This window comes from Schistocerca piceifrons, unplaced genomic scaffold, assembly GCF_021461385.2.
Source record: "Schistocerca piceifrons isolate TAMUIC-IGC-003096 unplaced genomic scaffold, iqSchPice1.1 HiC_scaffold_541, whole genome shotgun sequence".
Taxonomy (NCBI): domain Eukaryota; kingdom Metazoa; phylum Arthropoda; class Insecta; order Orthoptera; family Acrididae; genus Schistocerca; species Schistocerca piceifrons.
Window position 1 is genome coordinate 19,868 of NW_025728779.1, and position 23,636 is coordinate 43,503.

The 23,636-nt window shown below is 49.4% G+C and overlaps 3 non-coding genes and 3 pseudogenes across 3 annotated transcripts; all 6 read left to right on the forward strand.

The window, feature by feature from the left end:
- Positions 1–3,484: 3,484 nt before the first annotated feature.
- Positions 3,485–3,606, forward strand: LOC124756989 (annotated as a pseudogene).
- Positions 3,607–5,229: 1,623 nt separating this feature from the next.
- On the forward strand, positions 5,230–5,348 carry LOC124757042. The gene has a single exon (XR_007012374.1). It is a non-coding gene; the product is annotated as a 5S ribosomal RNA (ribosomal RNA).
- A 1,221-nt stretch (positions 5,349–6,569) lies between these two features.
- Positions 6,570–6,691, forward strand: LOC124756990 (annotated as a pseudogene).
- A 1,615-nt stretch (positions 6,692–8,306) lies between these two features.
- On the forward strand, positions 8,307–8,425 carry LOC124756988. The gene has a single exon (XR_007012331.1). It is a non-coding gene; the product is annotated as a 5S ribosomal RNA (ribosomal RNA).
- A 1,220-nt stretch (positions 8,426–9,645) lies between these two features.
- Positions 9,646–9,764, forward strand: LOC124756996. Its single transcript, XR_007012332.1, has one exon. It is a non-coding gene; the product is annotated as a 5S ribosomal RNA (ribosomal RNA).
- Positions 9,765–11,011: 1,247 nt separating this feature from the next.
- Positions 11,012–11,129, forward strand: LOC124756993 (annotated as a pseudogene).
- The last annotated feature ends 12,507 nt before the right edge of the window (positions 11,130–23,636 follow it).

The following is a 23,636-nucleotide window of genomic DNA, read 5'->3' on the forward strand; positions in this document are numbered from 1 at the left end:
GGGAAGGCATCTGGGGCGAAAACCAACCCCAAAAAAACCGTGCTCGTCCCGATAGGGAACGGGAAACTGAGAGAGGCCAGACCATGGTACCAGGTGACCGACACATATAAAGTTCTAGGTGTTCAGCTGCAGGCCTGCCCACTCAAAATGGCCGCAGAGAACTGGCGGAACATCCTGAACACCACGAGAGGACTCGTCAGGACACACGCCAACAGAAACCTGACGTTGGATCAGAAAGCACAGCTGATCAACGAAACGATCCTGGCGAAGGCTTGGTACATGGCACAAGTCATGAACGTACCAACAGAAATAGGGAAGTCTATAGGAAGCGCTGTATACTACCTGCTGTGGAGGCGGGAAATTCTCAAAGTGTCGCAAGCCACCAGCACCCTCCCTAGAGAAGAAGGGGGGCTGGGCCTGATAGATGTCACGAGAAAATGCGCGGCACTGTTGCTCCACCGAGCTCTACAAATGGAGGACAGAAGTGTAGACTGTACCACGTCGTCTCTACTAAAAGAACACAGACCCGATTCCGGGGAAGCGCCGGTAGATGTCAGTAGAATACCCTACAAGATGCGCTACTTGAAGCAGATAGTAATGGACAGTAGCTACATCTCATCCACGCTAGCAGTGAAAGAGATGAGAACTGCAGCGAAAATCTATCGTGCACTGAGAGGCAAACAAGGAAGAAGCAGAACAGAGACGAATCTTCCAGACCACGACTGGCCACAAGTCTGGAAGAATCTCTCTGAGAAAGCCATACCCCCGGAAGCTAGAGACACGTGGTACAAAGTCGTACACAACAAGATACCGACGAACGAGCGCCTAGCGCGCATCGGCATGCGTGAGTCGCCACACTGCGAAGTGTGCAACGAGATCGACACCGTGGAACACCGCTTCACATGTCCGACAAGTCAGGCGATATGGGAGACATGCAGGAAAATGGTGGCGCTCATGAACAGGGCGGATCACCGAACTATAGAAGCCACAGCCCTCACGATCCCGGCTGCAAAATGTTTCCCACGTCCCAAACGCGTCGCGACCATGTGGACGTTCGCGATGACAGCGCACGCCATAATCGCAAAAAAACAAACGGACGGAGTGCAGTTCCTCACCGATCTCTGGGAGGAACACAAGCGAGCCAAGCGGAAAAACAACTACAGGCAGACGTTCCAGAACTACCTTCAGATAGCGCTGGACGCCGCCTTCAAGGACGCCCTCCGTCCCCACACGCCACGACCGCCTCCGACGTCTCCGCCGCCGCCGCCGCCGCCGCCGCTGCCGCTGCCGCTGCCGCCGCCGTCGCCGCCGCCGCTGCCGCCGCCGCCGGCGCCGCCGACGCCGCCGACACCGCCGACACCGCTGCCGCCACACCACGCCCCCCCCTAGTCCTCCACGCCTCCGTCGTCACCGATGCAGAGACCCTCCAACGCCCCCAAAGTGTTGTGTGTTAAATGTGAGTTCGGTATAAAATTTGTGCAGTGCAACAACAGTGTCCGCAGTGCTACGGCTACACATATAGGGCATACCCAGGTAGCGTTCTTAAAAATGTGCGAAACATCACTACGCCGAAGATGACTATGTGAGTAGACTAACAAAAGAAACATCTATATTCAATCCATATTTAATCATGTTAAACTTATCTAGAATTTAGTTGTCCATTTATAGAATTATTCTTTAATTATGTTTCAAATGTGTTCCGTATCGCCCTCTCTCTCTCTCTCTCTCTCTCTCTCTCTCTCTCTCTCTCTCTCTGTCTCTATATTTCTCTCTCTCTCCCTCTCTCGCTCTCTTCCCCTCAACCACCATCTCGTGGACACCTCGCTATATATATATAATATTCTTTCATACATATTTGTCATTGTCCTTTGTCTCTTAAATGTAAGCCTTAGCCAATAAGACATCTCTAATAATAGCTACAAGCCACATAATGGCACCAGACCAAAAACTCGACCTAAAGTAAAGAACTTAGAAGTGTTTGAATCAATAACCCATAAAATTTAACAAAAACGCAAACAAAACTGACAAATGAAATATTCTTGCTCCACTGACTTACAAATCAGTGCAACAGTGTAAATTACCTGCAAATGCACAAAATATAATGAAACAGACAATTGCAACAAAGTTACATATCAGTAAAGAAAAGAAAAAGACTCGATAACTAACTGAAATTGAAAATACCTTGGAATCTCATGACTGTATTTGTTATTTTGTAAATAAAAGTTTATTACGTTAAAAAAAAAAAAAAAAAAAAAAGGTGCTGTTGGCTCTATCTCATTTTTTAATTTTTGCGTCGCTACACCTGCCAGCCCTCTTTTTCATACTAACTTTCAGGTGTGACAAAGATGCTTCCACAAGCATTTTAAAGTACTGTACTAAATGTAAGACACGAAATTGCAGTAATGAACTCAGTTTGAGCAAGAATGCGCGGAGGAAGAGTGCTAGGAAGTCGTTGGAATTAACGAAACACTACGAATCGACAGATGTGTCCTTGAAACGCGTCAGAGCCAACTGTTTTGTAGCGGCGCTAAATTCGAAAAACTAACTAAATACATAAATAAAAAAAAAAAAAAAAACAGCCGTTCTCGTCCGATCACCGAAGATAAGCAACAACGTTAGTATTCGGATCGGCGACCGCCTGGGAACTCTGGCTGTCTTCATTTTTTGCTTTTTTGTCGCTACCCCTGCCAGCCCTCTTTTCATGCTACCTTTCTTGTGTGACGAAGATGCGTCCATACTGATTTTAAACTATCGTAAGATGCGATATTAAGGAACTCCGTTTGAAGAAGAGTGTGCCAAGGAAGATTAGCAAAGTGTGTCTGCAAATAACGAAACAGTATGAAACGACAGAAATGTTGTGAAACACGTCCGGGCATATTGTTTTGTAGCAGTGCACATCTGCAAATTTGTAAACAAAAATTTATCTTTCGCCTCTAGAGGAGATGGATGCTTTGTTGAACCTCCTGTGTCCTCTGTCCGTGTTTTCGCACCTTTCCAGCGCAGCGCTGCTCTACTCTAGTAGCTCCGAACGGCCGCACACGGCGTCTCGGACACGCCGGTTCGGCCCGCGCCCATCTCGCAGATGTTTGTCGTGCTTGTGCGGTCATATGGAGCGCGACCCGAGCGGCAGCGAGCGGCAGTCGAGCAAAGAAGGGGAGGGGACACGACAGGCGAGGATGCAACGCGCAAATTACGCAAATTTCTGGAAGCGCGGCGCGTGTCAGCCAGGTGAGAAAGCTTCCGCCGGTCCAGCAGGACACTGCCACACCCCGCGCAGCCCCCCCCCCCCCCCCCGCCCGACGCCCGGCCCTGTGCCGGATAACAAGAAATGACAGGCGGCGCAACGAGCAGCTGTGTTGTGCGTGTCACCCACGTGGCGGTGGAAGGACGTGCTTTGCGTCAAATGTGCCACGGAAAACGGCGATTGCGTGTGTTGGGAGAAGGGGCGAAGGCTTCCTCTGCCGTGCGGCCACATTATAAGGACGCCAACGGCCATACCATGTTGAATACACCGGTTCTCGTCCGATCACCGAAGTTAAGCAACATCGGGCCCGGTTAGTACTTGGATGGGTGACCGCCTGGGAACACCGATATTTGTCATTGTCCTTTGTCTCTTAAATGTAAGCCTTAGCCAATAAGACATCTCTAATAATAGTTACAAGCCACATAATGGCACCAGACCAAAAACTCGACCTAAAGTAAAGAACTTAGAAGTGTTTGAATCAATAACCCATAAAATTTAACAAAAACGCAAACAAAACTGAAAAATGAAATACTCTTGCTCCACTGACTTACAAATCAGTGCAACAGTGTAAATTACCTGCAAATGCACAAAATATAATGAAACAGACAATTGCAACAAAGTTACATATCAGTAAAGAAAAGAAAAAGACTCGATAACTAACTGAAATTGAAAATACCTTGGAATCTCATGACTGTATTTGTTATTTTGTAAACAAAAGTTTATTACGTTTAAAAAAAAAAAAAAAAAAAGGTGCTGTTGGCTCTATCTCATTTTTTAATTTTTGCGTCGCTACACCTGCCAGCCCTCTTTTTCATACTAACTTTCAGGTGTGACAAAGATGCTTCCACAAGCATTTTAAAGTACTGTACTAAATGTAAGACACGAAATTGCAGTAATGAACTCAGTTTGAGCAAGAATGCGCGGAGGAAGAGTGCTAGGAAGTCGTTGGAATTAACGAAACACTACGAATCGACAGATGTGTCCTTGAAACGCGTCAGAGCCAACTGTTTTGTAGCGGCGCTAAATTCGAAAAACTAACTAAATACATAAATTAAAAAAAAAAAAAAAAAAAAAAAACAGCCGTTCTCGTCCGATCACCGAAGATAAGCAACAACGTTAGTATTCGGATCGGCGACCGCCTGGGAACTCTGGCTGTCTTCATTTTTTGCTTTTTTGTCGCTACCCCTGCCAGCCCTCTTTTCATGCTACCTTTCTTGTGTGACGAAGATGCGTCCATACTGATTTTAAACTATCGTAAGATGCGATATTAAGGAACTCCGTTTGAAGAAGAGTGTGCCAAGGAAGATTAGCAAAGTGTGTCTGCAAATAACGAAACAGTATGAAACGACAGAAATGTTGTGAAACACGTCCGGGCATATTGTTTTGTAGCAGTGCACATCTGCAAATTTGTAAACAAAAATTTATCTTTCGCCTCTAGAGGAGATGGATGCTTTGTTGAACCTCCTGTGTCCTCTGTCCGTGTTTTCGCACCTTTCCAGCGCAGCGCTGCTCTACTCTAGTAGCTCCGAACGGCCGCACACGGCGTCTCGGACACGCCGGTTCGGCCCGCGCCCATCTCGCAGATGTTTGTCGTGCTTGTGCGGTCATATGGAGCGCGACCCGAGCGGCAGCGAGCGGCAGTCGAGCAAAGAAGGGGAGGGGACACGACAGGCGAGGATGCAACGCGCAAATTACGCAAATTTCTGGAAGCGCGGCGCGTGTCAGCCAGGTGAGAAAGCTTCCGCCGGTCCAGCAGGACACTGCCACACCCCGCGCAGCCCCCCCCCCCCCCCCCGCCCGACGCCCGGCCCTGTGCCGGATAACAAGAAATGACAGGCGGCGCAACGAGCAGCTGTGTTGTGCGTGTCACCCACGTGGCGGTGGAAGGACGTGCTTTGCGTCAAATGTGCCACGGAAAACGGCGATTGCGTGTGTTGGGAGAAGGGGCGAAGGCTTCCTCTGCCGTGCGGCCACATTATAAGGACGCCAACGGCCATACCATGTTGAATACACCGGTTCTCGTCCGATCACCGAAGTTAAGCAACATCGGGCCCGGTTAGTACTTGGATGGGTGACCGCCTGGGAACACCGGGTGCTGTTGGCTCTATCTCATTTTTTAATTTTTGCGTCGCTACACCTGCCAGCCCTCTTTTTCATACTAACTTTCAGGTGTGACAAAGATGCTTCCACAAGCATTTTAAAGTACTGTACTAAATGTAAGACACGAAATTGCAGTAATGAACTCAGTTTGAGCAAGAATGCGCGGAGGAAGAGTGCTAGGAAGTCGTTGGAATTAACGAAACACTACGAATCGACAGATGTGTCCTTGAAACGCGTCAGAGCCAACTGTTTTGTAGCGGCGCTAAATTCGAAAAACTAACTAAATACATAAATTAAAAAAAAAAAAAAAAAAAAAACAGCCGTTCTCGTCCGATCACCGAAGATAAGCAACAACGTTAGTATTCGGATCGGCGACCGCCTGGGAACTCTGGCTGTCTTCATTTTTTGCTTTTTTGTCGCTACCCCTGCCAGCCCTCTTTTCATGCTACCTTTCTTGTGTGACGAAGATGCGTCCATACTGATTTTAAACTATCGTAAGATGCGATATTAAGGAACTCCGTTTGAAGAAGAGTGTGCCAAGGAAGATTAGCAAAGTGTGTCTGCAAATAACGAAACAGTATGAAACGACAGAAATGTTGTGAAACACGTCCGGGCATATTGTTTTGTAGCAGTGCACATCTGCAAATTTGTAAACAAAAATTTATCTTTCGCCTCTAGAGGAGATGGATGCTTTGTTGAACCTCCTGTGTCCTCTGTCCGTGTTTTCGCACCTTTCCAGCGCAGCGCTGCTCTACTCTAGTAGCTCCGAACGGCCGCACACGGCGTCTCGGACACGCCGGTTCGGCCCGCGCCCATCTCGCAGATGTTTGTCGTGCTTGTGCGGTCATATGGAGCGCGACCCGAGCGGCAGCGAGCGGCAGTCGAGCAAAGAAGGGGAGGGGACACGACAGGCGAGGATGCAACGCGCAAATTACGCAAATTTCTGGAAGCGCGGCGCGTGTCAGCCAGGTGAGAAAGCTTCCGCCGGTCCAGCAGGACACTGCCACACCCCGCGCAGCCCCCCCCCCCCCCCCCGCCCGACGCCCGGCCCTGTGCCGGATAACAAGAAATGACAGGCGGCGCAACGAGCAGCTGTGTTGTGCGTGTCACCCACGTGGCGGTGGAAGGACGTGCTTTGCGTCAAATGTGCCACGGAAAACGGCGATTGCGTGTGTTGGGAGAAGGGGCGAAGGCTTCCTCTGCCGTGCGGCCACATTATAAGGACGCCAACGGCCATACCATGTTGAATACACCGGTTCTCGTCCGATCACCGAAGTTAAGCAACATCGGGCCCGGTTAGTACTTGGATGGGTGACCGCCTGGGAACACCGATATTTGTCATTGTCCTTTGTCTCTTAAATGTAAGCCTTAGCCAATAAGACATCTCTAATAATAGTTACAAGCCACATAATGGCACCAGACCAAAAACTCGACCTAAAGTAAAGAACTTAGAAGTGTTTGAATCAATAACCCATAAAATTTAACAAAAACGCAAACAAAACTGAAAAATGAAATACTCTTGCTCCACTGACTTACAAATCAGTGCAACAGTGTAAATTACCTGCAAATGCACAAAATATAATGAAACAGACAATTGCAACAAAGTTACATATCAGTAAAGAAAAGAAAAAGACTCGATAACTAACTGAAATTGAAAATACCTTGGAATCTCATGACTGTATTTGTTATTTTGTAAACAAAAGTTTATTACGTTTAAAAAAAAAAAAAAAAAAAGGTGCTGTTGGCTCTATCTCATTTTTTAATTTTTGCGTCGCTACACCTGCCAGCCCTCTTTTTCATACTAACTTTCAGGTGTGACAAAGATGCTTCCACAAGCATTTTAAAGTACTGTACTAAATGTAAGACACGAAATTGCAGTAATGAACTCAGTTTGAGCAAGAATGCGCGGAGGAAGAGTGCTAGGAAGTCGTTGGAATTAACGAAACACTACGAATCGACAGATGTGTCCTTGAAACGCGTCAGAGCCAACTGTTTTGTAGCGGCGCTAAATTCGAAAAACTAACTAAATACATAAATAAAAAAAAAAAAAAAAAACAGCCGTTCTCGTCCGATCACCGAAGATAAGCAACAACGTTAGTATTCGGATCGGCGACCGCCTGGGAACTCTGGCTGTCTTCATTTTTTGCTTTTTTGTCGCTACCCCTGCCAGCCCTCTTTTCATGCTACCTTTCTTGTGTGACGAAGATGCGTCCATACTGATTTTAAACTATCGTAAGATGCGATATTAAGGAACTCCGTTTGAAGAAGAGTGTGCCAAGGAAGATTAGCAAAGTGTGTCTGCAAATAACGAAACAGTATGAAACGACAGAAATGTTGTGAAACACGTCCGGGCATATTGTTTTGTAGCAGTGCACATCTGCAAATTTGTAAACAAAAATTTATCTTTCGCCTCTAGAGGAGATGGATGCTTTGTTGAACCTCCTGTGTCCTCTGTCCGTGTTTTCGCACCTTTCCAGCGCAGCGCTGCTCTACTCTAGTAGCTCCGAACGGCCGCACACGGCGTCTCGGACACGCCGGTTCGGCCCGCGCCCATCTCGCAGATGTTTGTCGTGCTTGTGCGGTCATATGGAGCGCGACCCGAGCGGCAGCGAGCGGCAGTCGAGCAAAGAAGGGGAGGGGACACGACAGGCGAGGATGCAACGCGCAAATTACGCAAATTTCTGGAAGCGCGGCGCGTGTCAGCCAGGTGAGAAAGCTTCCGCCGGTCCAGCAGGACACTGCCACACCCCGCGCAGCCCCCCCCCCCCCCCCGCCCGACGCCCGGCCCTGTGCCGGATAACAAGAAATGACAGGCGGCGCAACGAGCAGCTGTGTTGTGCGTGTCACCCACGTGGCGGTGGAAGGACGTGCTTTGCGTCAAATGTGCCACGGAAAACGGCGATTGCGTGTGTTGGGAGAAGGGGCGAAGGCTTCCTCTGCCGTGCGGCCACATTATAAGGACGCCAACGGCCATACCATGTTGAATACACCGGTTCTCGTCCGATCACCGAAGTTAAGCAACATCGGGCCCGGTTAGTACTTGGATGGGTGACCGCCTGGGAACACCGGGTGCTGTTGGCTCTATCTCATTTTTTAATTTTTGCGTCGCTACACCTGCCAGCCCTCTTTTTCATACTAACTTTCAGGTGTGACAAAGATGCTTCCACAAGCATTTTAAAGTACTGTACTAAATGTAAGACACGAAATTGCAGTAATGAACTCAGTTTGAGCAAGAATGCGCGGAGGAAGAGTGCTAGGAAGTCGTTGGAATTAACGAAACACTACGAATCGACAGATGTGTCCTTGAAACGCGTCAGAGCCAACTGTTTTGTAGCGGCGCTAAATTCGAAAAACTAACTAAATACATAAATTAAAAAAAAAAAAAAAAAAAAAACAGCCGTTCTCGTCCGATCACCGAAGATAAGCAACAACGTTAGTATTCGGATCGGCGACCGCCTGGGAACTCTGGCTGTCTTCATTTTTTGCTTTTTTGTCGCTACCCCTGCCAGCCCTCTTTTCATGCTACCTTTCTTGTGTGACGAAGATGCGTCCATACTGATTTTAAACTATCGTAAGATGCGATATTAAGGAACTCCGTTTGAAGAAGAGTGTGCCAAGGAAGATTAGCAAAGTGTGTCTGCAAATAACGAAACAGTATGAAACGACAGAAATGTTGTGAAACACGTCCGGGCATATTGTTTTGTAGCAGTGCACATCTGCAAATTTGTAAACAAAAATTTATCTTTCGCCTCTAGAGGAGATGGATGCTTTGTTGAACCTCCTGTGTCCTCTGTCCGTGTTTTCGCACCTTTCCAGCGCAGCGCTGCTCTACTCTAGTAGCTCCGAACGGCCGCACACGGCGTCTCGGACACGCCGGTTCGGCCCGCGCCCATCTCGCAGATGTTTGTCGTGCTTGTGCGGTCATATGGAGCGCGACCCGAGCGGCAGCGAGCGGCAGTCGAGCAAAGAAGGGGAGGGGACACGACAGGCGAGGATGCAACGCGCAAATTACGCAAATTTCTGGAAGCGCGGCGCGTGTCAGCCAGGTGAGAAAGCTTCCGCCGGTCCAGCAGGACACTGCCACACCCCGCGCAGCCCCCCCCCCCCCCCCGCCCGACGCCCGGCCCTGTGCCGGATAACAAGAAATGACAGGCGGCGCAACGAGCAGCTGTGTTGTGCGTGTCACCCACGTGGCGGTGGAAGGACGTGCTTTGCGTCAAATGTGCCACGGAAAACGGCGATTGCGTGTGTTGGGAGAAGGGGCGAAGGCTTCCTCTGCCGTGCGGCCACATTATAAGGACGCCAACGGCCATACCATGTTGAATACACCGGTTCTCGTCCGATCACCGAAGTTAAGCAACATCGGGCCCGGTTAGTACTTGGATGGGTGACCGCCTGGGAACACCGGGTGCTGTTGGCTCTATCTCATTTTTTAATTTTTGCGTCGCTACACCTGCCAGCCCTCTTTTTCATACTAACTTTCAGGTGTGACAAAGATGCTTCCACAAGCATTTTAAAGTACTGTACTAAATGTAAGACACGAAATTGCAGTAATGAACTCAGTTTGAGCAAGAATGCGCGGAGGAAGAGTGCTAGGAAGTCGTTGGAATTAACGAAACACTACGAATCGACAGATGTGTCCTTGAAACGCGTCAGAGCCAACTGTTTTGTAGCGGCGCTAAATTCGAAAAACTAACTAAATACATAAATTAAAAAAAAAAAAAAAAAAAAAACAGCCGTTCTCGTCCGATCACCGAAGATAAGCAACAACGTTAGTATTCGGATCGGCGACCGCCTGGGAACTCTGGCTGTCTTCATTTTTTGCTTTTTTGTCGCTACCCCTGCCAGCCCTCTTTTCATGCTACCTTTCTTGTGTGACGAAGATGCGTCCATACTGATTTTAAACTATCGTAAGATGCGATATTAAGGAACTCCGTTTGAAGAAGAGTGTGCCAAGGAAGATTAGCAAAGTGTGTCTGCAAATAACGAAACAGTATGAAACGACAGAAATGTTGTGAAACACGTCCGGGCATATTGTTTTGTAGCAGTGCACATCTGCAAATTTGTAAACAAAAATTTATCTTTCGCCTCTAGAGGAGATGGATGCTTTGTTGAACCTCCTGTGTCCTCTGTCCGTGTTTTCGCACCTTTCCAGCGCAGCGCTGCTCTACTCTAGTAGCTCCGAACGGCCGCACACGGCGTCTCGGACACGCCGGTTCGGCCCGCGCCCATCTCGCAGATGTTTGTCGTGCTTGTGCGGTCATATGGAGCGCGACCCGAGCGGCAGCGAGCGGCAGTCGAGCAAAGTCGGGACAAGTCGGGACGGAAGGGAAGGGGAGGGGACACGACAGGCGAGGATGCAACGCGCAAATTACGCAAATTTCTGGAAGCGCGGCGCGTGTCAGCCAGGTGAGAAAGCTTCCGCCGGTCCAGCAGGACACTGCCACACCCCGCGCAGCCCCCCCCCCCCCCCCCCCGCCCGACGCCCGGCCCTGCGCCGGATAACAAGAAATGACAGGCGGCGCAACGAGCAGCTGTGTTGTGCGTGTCACCCACGTGGCGGTGGAAGGACGTGCTTTGCGTCAAATGTGCCACGGAAAACGGCGATTGCGTGTGTTGGGAGAAGGGGCGAAGGCTTCCTCTGCCGTGCGGCCACATTATAAGGACGCCAACGGCCATACCATGTTGAATACACCGGTTCTCGTCCGATCACCGAAGTTAAGCAACATCGGGCCCGGTTAGTACTTGGCTGGCTGCCCGCCTGGCAACACGTGTGCCGCTCGCTATTGTGCGTCCCAGGTAGTCGAGGATTACCGGCCGCCGAGCCGTCCCCGCCCGACATCCTACCGCGCCGCGCCCGCGCCCGCCGCCTGCCGGCTCACGCGCCGCGCCAGCCGTAGCCGTTTCGCCGTAGGCGATCGTGTTTCGTGTTTCAACGATTTGGTGAGTGCTCTACGAAAAAAAAAAATGACAACGTTTAATCGCTCAAGTACGACGATTCAGTGCGCGTTTGATCGTGAACACGAACGGCCGTCCTCCTTCGATATAGAGGAGTGGATGTTTCACGAACTTAAAATTCAGGAGGACGAATTAGAGGGGTTGCAGCTAGATTTCACGCTGCTTAGCCTCTTTCTGAAATTGAAAACGGACGTGAGATGCGAGACGCTTGTAAACGTAAGCGGTGGTGTGAGAAAATTTAAACACAGAGATGGCCGCGTCAGCGATGTAAAAATAACGTACGCCGGACACGGCGTGAGGAACATAAAGGTGTATAACCTTCCCTTCGAGGTGCCAAATGAGGAAGTTGCACGTTACTTCAAGCTGTACGGTGAGGTTCTCTCTGTAACGAGAGACTTCTGGGGTACCGGGCACCGGTATAAAGTGGACTCTGGTGTTAGGTCCGTCAGGATGGTCCTACGAAAACACGTGCCGTCGTTTATTGTAATAGGAGGACACAGAGGTGTTGTCCAATATAGCGGACAACCACCGACGTGCTCCATCTGCAGTTCGACCGAACACATGAGGAGCAGCTGCCCCAAAAATAAGAGGGTGGCTCAGCTGCCGCGCGAAAACGCGGACAACGCAGCGGAGCAGGCGGCAAGTTACGCCGGAATTTTGTCGGGCCAGAGCCCGCGCGCCAACGACGAGCCTGCCGTAGCTGTAGCAGCGGTGGCTGCCGCGCCAGCCGAGGCCGCCCAGCCGGCAACACCGGCCCCAGCGGCGGCCGCCGCGGTCAGCGCAGGGGAGAAGCGGCACCTGAGCTCCGACTCGGACAACGAGACCACAATGGAGGCCGAGCCGGCGGCCGCCCCCTCCCCCGCCGTCCGGCGGGTGAAGGTCACGCGCGCCGCCGCGCCCGCCCAGCCGTCAGCTGAGGCTGTCATTCACGGCAGCCAGCTGGCCGGGCCCAGCGCAGAGTCCACGCCCACCTCGTACACCGAGGCGCGCGAGATCGCCATCAAGAAGCAGGTGACCAAACTCGCCCGCATCTTGAAGGAGTCCGACGAAGAACCGAAGGAGTCTAACGAGCAGCCGCAACCGGCGTCCAAAGCCAAAAGGCGGCGTAACAGGCGGCGAAGCCGCAGCAGCAGCTCAAACGACGAGAGGATGGAGACCTCCGACGGGGAAGCGTCGGACATCTCGCCCGAAAACGCGCGAAAACAAACCACCGAACCGGAGGACCTAGTCCTACGGCCGGACCGCCCACAGCAAGTTCAACCCCCGCCTCCACATAGCGCTTAAATGCAGGAACGCTCTGGCTATAACGTCATCACGTGCAATGTCAATAAAATGAATTCGGTTGTGAAGATAGACGCCCTCACGGAGTTCCTGCAGCACCGAGCTGCCGATGTAGCGATATTACAAGAAGTCGTCACCACGGACTTGGAACAAGTACCGGGATTCGACGTCTTCACGAACATTGACGCAGAAACGAGAACTGGCACTGCTGTAATGGTGAGGAATGGTATCGACACAGAGGACATCAAGACCCTGACTGACGGCCGTGGAATAGCAATCAAAATAGCTGGGACGTACTTTGTCAACATCTATGCGCCGTCAGGCACAGAAAACAAGAGGGCCAGAAGCCAGTTCTTCAATGAAGATATTTGTGCACTCCTTCCACGCAACAACAGCAATGTTGTGCTGGGAGGCGATTTCAACTGCGTGTCTGCTCCAGAAGATCAAGTCCCGGTACCTAATCTGTGCATGGAGCTGCAGGAACTGCTAAGAAAACTGAATCTACGTGATTCTTGGCGTCTATTATATCCCAACACAACGGAATTCACGTACTTCCACAACCGCGGAAGAAGCAGGCTTGACAGGATTTATGTGACCAGAGAGTTGGCCACCTCTGTGTCACATGTGGAAGTCTGCCCTGTGATCTTCTCCGACCACTGTGCCTACATTTGCAAGCTCCAGCTGCCAACGAATAAAATATCAGGAGGAAGATCAGCGTGGAAACTTAACACGGAACATCTAAGTGACGCCAAACTACAGCAGGAGATAGCGCTCACACTAGAAGAAAGTTTACAGACGCGACGACAATATCCGTCCACCACACAATGGTGGGTCGCATCTGGAAAACCACACATAAGGAAGACGCTGATAAGGCACAGTGCGGAAAAGGCTTTCTGGAGGAAGAGCACGGCAGACTTTTACACGCAGTGTCTGAAGGACGCGCTCAACTGTCCTCCAGACGACGACCTGCTTCTCACGCGAGTGAGAGGAATAAAGGCGCGACTACTGAATATCAGGCGTCAACAGATGAAAGGCGTCGTCGTCCGCAGTCAGACACACGGCGCCACTGAAGACGAACCTGCCACACTGCACCACCTGCATAGAGAGAGGGAGAGGGCACAAAACAGAGCTGTAAGAGAGCTTAGCGACGCAGCTGGCCGCAAAATAACAACTAGGAGGGACATGATGCGTCACGTAGAAGACCACTTCTCTGATCTCTTCAAGGCAGAGGAACCAGATGACGCAGAAACAGCAAAACTACTACAAGGAACGCGCAGACGGCTGAACGACACCGATCGCGCTTTGCTGACGGAAGCTGTGTCAGAGGATGAAGTGAGAGCCGTCCTCAAAACCTGCGCCAACGGCAAAGCCCCAGGAGCGGACGGATTACCGTCAGAATTCTACGCCACCTGCTGGGACAAAGTAGGTGGAATAATAACAGAAATTGTGAACGAAATTCTGGACGGGAAGGAGATACCACCTCCGTTCCTGGAAGGGACCATCACTCTGGTACCGAAAAATAAGGCGCCAAAAACGTTAACAGACTTCCGCCCAATTACCCTCCTAAATGCGGACTACAAGCTCATAGCGAAATGCGTCGCGGAAAATATGAAGCTCGCCCTCAAAAAAGCAATCAGCCCATGGCAGACATGTGCAGTGTTAGGCAGAAACATTTTCGACGCCGTCTGCACGTACAGAGACGTTATAGCCCACGCCGCATCCAACAGAGCGACTGCAGCGATCATCTCTGTAGACTTCCAAAAGGCCTTCGACAGGATCGGTCACCGGTACCTGCTGAAGACCTTGGCAAGACTGGGTTTTGGCTCCGAATTCGCTCAAGTCATCAAAAACATGTTAACAAATGCCACGTCAAGAGTTACTGTAAACGGCTGGACATCTACGCCGATAAAACTGGGGAAATCTGTGAGGCAAGGGTGCCCACTGTCGATGGCACTATTCACAGTAGCCCTCGACCCAGTCCTCAGGAAACTCGCTGCCACCGTCAACGGCTACAAGCTGAACGATATAAACGTGACATGTATGGCATATGCCGATGACTTGAGCATTTTCGTGGACGGTAAAGAGGACATCGACAAAGTCCTCCCAATAATAGAGTCTTTTGGGAAGGCATCTGGGGCGAAAACCAACCCCAAAAAAACCGTGCTCGTCCCGATAGGGAACGGGAAACTGAGAGAGGCCAGACCATGGTACCAGGTGACCGACACATATAAAGTTCTAGGTGTTCAGCTGCAGGCCTGCCCACTCAAAATGGCCGCAGAGAACTGGCGGAACATCCTGAACACCACGAGAGGACTCGTCAGGACACACGCCAACAGAAACCTGACGTTGGATCAGAAAGCACAGCTGATCAACGAAACGATCCTGGCGAAGGCTTGGTACATGGCACAAGTCATGAACGTACCAACAGAAATAGGGAAGTCTATAGGAAGCGCTGTATACTACCTGCTGTGGAGGCGGGAAATTCTCAAAGTGTCGCAAGCCACCAGCACCCTCCCTAGAGAAGAAGGGGGGCTGGGCCTGATAGATGTCACGAGAAAATGCGCGGCACTGTTGCTCCACCGAGCTCTACAAATGGAGGACAGAAGTGTAGACTGTACCACGTCGTCTCTACTAAAAGAACACAGACCCGATTCCGGGGAAGCGCCGGTAGATGTCAGTAGAATACCCTACAAGATGCGCTACTTGAAGCAGATAGTAATGGACAGTAGCTACATCTCATCCACGCTAGCAGTGAAAGAGATGAGAACTGCAGCGAAAATCTATCGTGCACTGAGAGGCAAACAAGGAAGAAGCAGAACAGAGACGAATCTTCCAGACCACGACTGGCCACAAGTCTGGAAGAATCTCTCTGAGAAAGCCATACCCCCGGAAGCTAGAGACACGTGGTACAAAGTCGTACACAACAAGATACCGACGAACGAGCGCCTAGCGCGCATCGGCATGCGTGAGTCGCCACACTGCGAAGTGTGCAACGAGATCGACACCGTGGAACACCGCTTCACATGTCCGACAAGTCAGGCGATATGGGAGACATGCAGGAAAATGGTGGCGCTCATGAACAGGGCGGATCACCGAACTATAGAAGCCACAGCCCTCACGATCCCGGCTGCAAAATGTTTCCCACGTCCCAAACGCGTCGCGACCATGTGGACGTTCGCGATGACAGCGCACGCCATAATCGCAAAAAAACAAACGGACGGAGTGCAGTTCCTCACCGATCTCTGGGAGGAACACAAGCGAGCCAAGCGGAAAAACAACTACAGGCAGACGTTCCAGAACTACCTTCAGATAGCGCTGGACGCCGCCTTCAAGGACGCCCTCCGTCCCCACACGCCACGACCGCCTCCGACGTCTCCGCCGCCGCCGCCGCCGCCGCCGCTGCCGCTGCCGCTGCCGCCGCCGTCGCCGCCGCCGCTGCCGCCGCCGCCGGCGCCGCCGACGCCGCCGACACCGCCGACACCGCTGCCGCCACACCACGCCCCCCCCTAGTCCTCCACGCCTCCGTCGTCACCGATGCAGAGACCCTCCAACGCCCCCAAAGTGTTGTGTGTTAAATGTGAGTTCGGTATAAAATTTGTGCAGTGCAACAACAGTGTCCGCAGTGCTACGGCTACACATATAGGGCATACCCAGGTAGCGTTCTTAAAAATGTGCGAAACATCACTACGCCGAAGATGACTATGTGAGTAGACTAACAAAAGAAACATCTATATTCAATCCATATTTAATCATGTTAAACTTATCTAGAATTTAGTTGTCCATTTATAGAATTATTCTTTAATTATGTTTCAAATGTGTTCCGTATCGCCCTCTCTCTCTCTCTCTCTCTCTCTCTCTCTCTCTCTCTCTCTCTCTGTCTCTATATTTCTCTCTCTCTCCCTCTCTCGCTCTCTTCCCCTCAACCACCATCTCGTGGACACCTCGCTATATATATATAATATTCTTTCATACATATTTGTCATTGTCCTTTGTCTCTTAAATGTAAGCCTTAGCCAATAAGACATCTCTAATAATAGCTACAAGCCACATAATGGCACCAGACCAAAAACTCGACCTAAAGTAAAGAACTTAGAAGTGTTTGAATCAATAACCCATAAAATTTAACAAAAACGCAAACAAAACTGACAAATGAAATATTCTTGCTCCACTGACTTACAAATCAGTGCAACAGTGTAAATTACCTGCAAATGCACAAAATATAATGAAACAGACAATTGCAACAAAGTTACATATCAGTAAAGAAAAGAAAAAGACTCGATAACTAACTGAAATTGAAAATACCTTGGAATCTCATGACTGTATTTGTTATTTTGTAAATAAAAGTTTATTACGTTAAAAAAAAAAAAAAAAAGGTGCTGTTGGCTCTATCTCATTTTTTAATTTTTGCGTCGCTACACCTGCCAGCCCTCTTTTTCATACTAACTTTCAGGTGTGACAAAGATGCTTCCACAAGCATTTTAAAGTACTGTACTAAATGTAAGACACGAAATTGCAGTAATGAACTCAGTTTGAGCAAGAATGCGCGGAGGAAGAGTGCTAGGAAGTCGTTGGAATTAACGAAACACTACGAATCGACAGATGTGTCCTTGAAACGCGTCAGAGCCAACTGTTTTGTAGCAGCGCTAAATTCGAAAAACTAACTAAATACATAAATTAAAAAAAAAAAAAAACAGCCGTCCTCGTCCGATCACCGAAGATAAGCAACAACGTTAGTATTCGGATCGGCGACCGCCTGGGAACTCTGGCTGTGTTCATTTTTTGCTCTTTTGTCGCTACCCCTGCCAGCTTTCTCGTGTGACCAAAGATGCTTCCATACTGATTTTAAACTATCGTAAGATGCGATATTAAGGAACTCCGTTTGAAGAAGAGTGTGCCAAGGAAGGTTAGCAAAGTGTGTCTGCAAATAACGAAACAGTATGAAACGACAGAAATGTTGTGAAATACGTCCGGGCATATTGTTTTGTAGCAGTGCACATCTGCAAATTTGTAAACAAAAATTTCTCTTTCGCCTCTAGAGGAGATGGATGCTTTGTTGAACCTCCTGTGTCCTCTGTCCGTGTTTTCGCACCTTTCCAGCGCATCGCTGCTCTACTCTAGTAGCTCCGAACGGCCGCACACGGCGTCTCGGACACGCCGGTTCGGCCCGCGCCCATCTCGCAGATGTTTGTCGTGCTTGTGCGGTCATATGGAGCGCGACCCGAGCGGCAGCGAGCGGCAGTCGAGCAAAGTCGGGACAAGTCGGGACGGAAGGGGAGGGGACAGGCGAAAATGCACCGCGCAAATTACGCAAATATCTGGAAGCGCGGCGCGTGTCAGGCAGGTGAGAAAGCCTCCGCCGGTCCGGTCCAGCAGGACACTGCCACACCCCGCGCAGTCCCCCCGACGCCCGGCCCTGCGCCGGATAACAAGAACAAGGCGCGTCTCCCGCGAGTGTCGGAGGCCGCACGCACCAAACGAATGACAGGCGGTGCAACGAGCAGCCGTGTTGTGCGTGTCACCCACGTGGCGGTGGAAGGACGCGCTTTGCGTCAAATGTGCCACGGAAAACGGCGATTGCGTGTGTTGGGAGAAGGGGCGAAGGCTTCTTCTGCCGTGCGGCCACATTATAAGGACGCCAACGGCCATACCATGTTGAATACACCGGTTCTCGTCCGATCACCGAAGTTAAGCAATCGGCAGCCGTGTATACTACGTCTGTGCCCAGAGATGCTGTTTCAATTACGACTGTCAGTTATCTTGCTCAGCCGCCCTCTGATAGCTCGTCAGTGCACGGCTAGCGGCCGCTCTGTTGGCATCGCCGCGTTGCGTTCCGCTGTCGAGTTTCTCATTTTTGCGCGTTTTTTTGCGTAGTTGTTGAGTAACGGTTTGAAAATGGAAAACGTAAACAGATCGAACACATTGAACGTTATTTTCGACAAGGAAGCTGTACGCCCTACGGCATACGAGGCTCACGACTGGATTATTGACGAACTCGGTCTTACCGACACCGAAACGTACGGAGTCCAGTGGGACTTTATTACCGGAACCCTGTTTATGAAATTCAATGATCCGGAAATGTGCGAAAAGATCGTGCAGGAAAACGGTGGAAAACGCAAGTTTAAATATCGTGACGGAAGCGTTTGCGACGTGACCGTGTGCCACGCGGGTTACGGTATTCGTCAAGTTCGTATTTTCAATCTTCCCTTTGAAATACCTACGCAAATGATCGCTCGTGGTCTCATGCCGTATGGGAATGTGCTTTCAGTGACGAATGAGAAATGGGGTAGTGGTTTCCGACTACAAGTTTACAACGGAGTAAGAAGTGTTCTTATTGAACTGAAACAGCACATCCCGTCCTTTCTTGTCATAGGCGGTTACAGGGCTTTTATATCATACAATGGACAGCCACAGACGTGCTCGTACTGCAATGCAACAGATCATTTTCGACAAAATTGTCCGAACAGACGTCGCCCTGTGCAGCTCCCGCTCGGCGGTGATAGCGCACAAACGCAGAAAATTTCGTATGCGTCTGTAGCGTTGGGTGTTGCTCCGATTCGACCCTCGTCACTCCCTGTGACAGAGGCTGCGTGCGAATCGGCTGCGACCCCGGCGAACACGGACAATGTCATGGACATAACAGAAATTGATGAAAAAGCCGTCATTCCAGAAAATTCTCTCCGCAATAATGCGACAAACGTTACGGTTGTGGCTGACGTTCACCCAGAGCCGCCAAAAAGTGACGATACTGAATCAGATATTTTTCCGACCAACACGCAAAATTCAGAGAGTGGACGCAGCCCTGCTGCTGTCCCCTCAGAAAAGCGTGTTTCACGTAAAGACCCCAGTCCATCCCCGAGTAGGAGATCGGTGAGCCATTCACCGAATAAATCTTCGAAAAGGAAACATCGACGCGGACGTGGAAACGGAATTTCGGATGTAAGTTCTAAATCCGATCAACAATGCCCTGTGACTGTCGCCCCTGTTGCGTCGCATGAAACAGAAGCAGATCGCCGGCGCGACGCAACTGTTCGACATCTAAGGGAATTTCTAAATAAGCAAGAGAAAGAAATCAGCGTACAACCGCTCGCAACTGAGGCTGTATTATCAGCGCCAATTAAAAGAAAGGCAGAGGAAATGCACGAATGTCGTGCTCGGCACACAGCCCACGTCCCGACGGACGACATTCGTGCCGTCCATGCCATGCAAATCGATTCGCCACATACGCACGTACCGATGGAAACCAACAATGATCCTCCCCGCTCAGATCAACAACGCAGTACTGTTTGGTCCGAAGATGTTTGAGTATAAACTCGTTTGAAAATTTAGTTGCAATACTCGTCACATACAAAACAAACCATTCGCAGAATGAATTATCTCCATTTATACCCCGTCTCCCGTAGCTAATGTTTCTCTGTTTCTTTCTCCACTTCCAATGCCTGCCTGTCATACGCAAATAAAAGATTTATCTATTCTTACCTTAAATATAAACGGGATTTCTGCAGTGCACAAAATTTTATCCCTAGTCGATTTTGTACATTACAGTCGTTTTGACATAATATTCCTTCAGGAAGTTACCGCAAACATCCTCAATAACATAAATGGATATGATGTTATTTATAACATTAACAATAATATAAAATGCGGTACCGCGATTTTATATAAAAATTCCCTAGAGCCAGACAATGTCCAAGCGTTGCCAAGCGGACGCGCAATTGCGTGCAATATACAAAGCATGAGATTTATCAATATTTACGCCCCCTCAGGGACAGATAATAGACGAATGCGCGCAGCATTTTTCAATCACGAGATAGTTCCCTTGTTTGATACCACACGTCCAATAATTCTCGGCGGCGATTTTAACTGTGTAATAGACGCATCCGACCAGCACCCTACGGCCACTATGTGTCCTGAGTTAGTGAAACTTTTGACCGCCAAAGATCTGCGAGACACGTGGCGTCTCCTCCACCCACATACAACGCAGTATACGCACATATACAATAGTGGAGCAAGCAGAATAGACCGCATATACGTCTCTCAACAGATTGCAAACAACCTAAATAGTGTAGACATCATCCCTGTCGCGTTCAGCGACCACTGCGGTTATGTTGCTGCCATCCACCTACAGCGTACAAATGAAACACCTACTCCCAGGTTGTGGAAGCTTAATACAAAACATCTTGCCGCGAGAGACTTCCGCTCGAAAATGCAATCTGTATGGCAGCTTTGCCTGCAGAAAGAGAAAAACTACAGCTCAGCACTAGAGTGGTGGACTTTCTACGCAAAGCCGCAAATTAGGATGATTGCTCAATGTTATAGCCAGGAGGTATCCTTCTGGACGCAGCGCACAACAGAATTTTACCAACAATGCCTCAAAGACGCGCTAAACGCCCCCGTCGGACCAAATGAAAATCTCCGCCTCCGCTTAAACCGTATTAAAGCAAAGATTCTCCGTATACATAACGAAAAGGCGAAAGGAATTTTGGTCCGAAGTCGCGCCTTGTGCGCTCTGGACGACGAAGAACCGTCGTCCTATCATCTCGCGCGTGAAAAAACACGGGCAAGACGCAAACACGTAGAATCGATAACGACTGCGTCAGGCGAGCGCCTTACGCGGAAAACAGACATTCTCCAACATATTACAGCCCACTACACGGACTTATTTCGAGACGTTGCGACAGACGACGTAGCGCTAAATTATTTGTTATGCGACCTGCAGACTGACATTTCGAACGCGGACCGAGAACAGTTGATAGCAGAGATGACAGTACAGAACACAAAACCTATTGTACAATCGTGCTCTAAAGGAAAGTCGCCGGGACCTGATGGCCTGCCAACCGAATTCTATCAGGTCTACTGGGACATCTTTGGGCAAAAACTCACCGACATAGTAAATGAAGTAATTCGTGGTACCGATATTCCCGCAAAATTTCTGGAAGGTCGAGTCGTGCTCGTCCCAAAAACGCAACATACATGTCGTGTCCAAGATTTCCGGCCCATCACGTTACTCAATACTGACTACAAAATAGTTGCAAGGTGCCTTGCAGCAAAGATGAAGCCAGTCATGAACAAAGCTATCAGCTCTTACCAAACGTGCGGAGTAACACACCACAATATTTTCCACGCAGCGTCCTTATACCGAGACATAGTAGCTCACACGGCAGTCCACAAATTATCGACAGCTATTCTATCCATTGACTTTGCGAACGCTTTCGATCGCATAAGCCACAAATACTTGCTACAGGTCATGACAAAAATGGGATTCGGCCGAGAATTTATCAAAATTATTGAAAATATTCTCACGGGAGCAAGATCAATAGTCACATTAAACGGATGGCAAACTAAACCGATCCCTATTTGCCGCTCTGTCAGGCAAGGATGTCCGCTGTCAATGTTCTTATTCGTATCGCCATAGACCCGCTTCTCAGAACAATAGGCAGGACGTCAAAAGGTGTACAAATACACAATGCTTCCTTTAAATGTGTGGCATACGCAGATGACGTAGGCGCTTTCATTGACCACACAGCAGACATAGACTCGATACGCGCCTCCCTTCATCAGTATGAAAGTGCGTCTGGAGCAGCGATAAATACTAATAAAACTGTTCTACTTCCACTGGGTCTGCTAGCCACCGATATTGTCCGCCCATGGTACAGAATAGTGAGAGACCATCAAGTATTGGGTCTAGACATAACTGCGTGCCCACAGCATATGCAAGCACGAAATTGGAGAAGAATTCTCAACTCCATTAAGGGCCTCTGCAAATGCCACGCAACCCGGCACCTTAACTTGCACCAGAAAGTCAAACTAATCAACTCCTTTATTCTCTCCAAGGCGTGGTATATGGCGCAGCTGCTTAGCGTGCCAAAACAAATAGGACGCGCTATATCTCAGGCAGTATATTGGTTACTCTGGCGCCACGAAATTTTTAAAGTGCGAGCAGCAGTTTGTGTCTTGGACCCGTCACATGGAGGACTCGGGCTAGTAGACTTCAGTCGCAAATGCGCAGCGTTGCTCGTCAACCGCACCGCTGAAATGCAGGCCGGCTTTCCCGATGGATCGACAGCATCCCTGCTAGAAATTTATCGGCCAGAATCTGAAAGCGCCCCAGTATCGGTGGCCAACATCCCTTACCGTATGTCCTTTGTACGAGACTATATTCTAAATAAAAGCTACGTCCTCCGCACGGCCACGAATCCACACAGGACAGCACGGCAACTATATATTGAATTGATGGGACAACCCCGCCCTAGTAAATTGAAAGTCCGCTTACCTACTGTTAACTGGAAGCAGGTGTGGTCAAATGTTAATAGCAGTATTCTGCCGTCCGATGTGTCTGCGTTATGGTATAAACTAGTCAACAACACACTGCCCACCAATCAGCGTCTAGCCGATATTCAGCTTCTTGCCTCCCCCAACTGTAGCAGATGTGGCATGCCTGACACCAGAGAACACCGCCTGCAATGCCAATCTGTTTCCGATGCGTGGAGGACTTGCCAGATAATGGTGGCTCTCATCACGCGAACTACTCCGGCGCACGTCTCAGTTGATAGTGTCATTGTACCTGATTTCAAATATTTCCCGCGGCCAAAACACAATACTGCTGTGTGGTTGTTGGGCCACACTGTTTACGCCCTCATTGACCGGCAAATACACGATGGGCTCACTTTTTTGACTCATATTTGGGACCAATATTGCAAGATCAAAAATAGTAATAAACACAAAGAATATTTTGCTAATTTCTTATCATCTGCATTGCATCATGCGTATGCGAAACAACTGTAAGATGATTCTGAGCCCCTTTTATTTGTATAAATGGTCTTTCAGTCTCGCAATTGAGCTTTGATGATACCCACACTGACCTTATTTGCGTCTTACGCGCAGGTTTACGAAAATTAAGTTTAGATATATAGTTAGTGTTAGCTGGTGAAATATAACCAGTCTCCATTCATTTGTCTATCTTTGTTATGTGCCAGTCTGTAAACAAGTATACGTAAGACTATTTTTGAAAAGGTAATAAAATGGACAAAGTTACAGGAAGACAGTAACTGAGTAA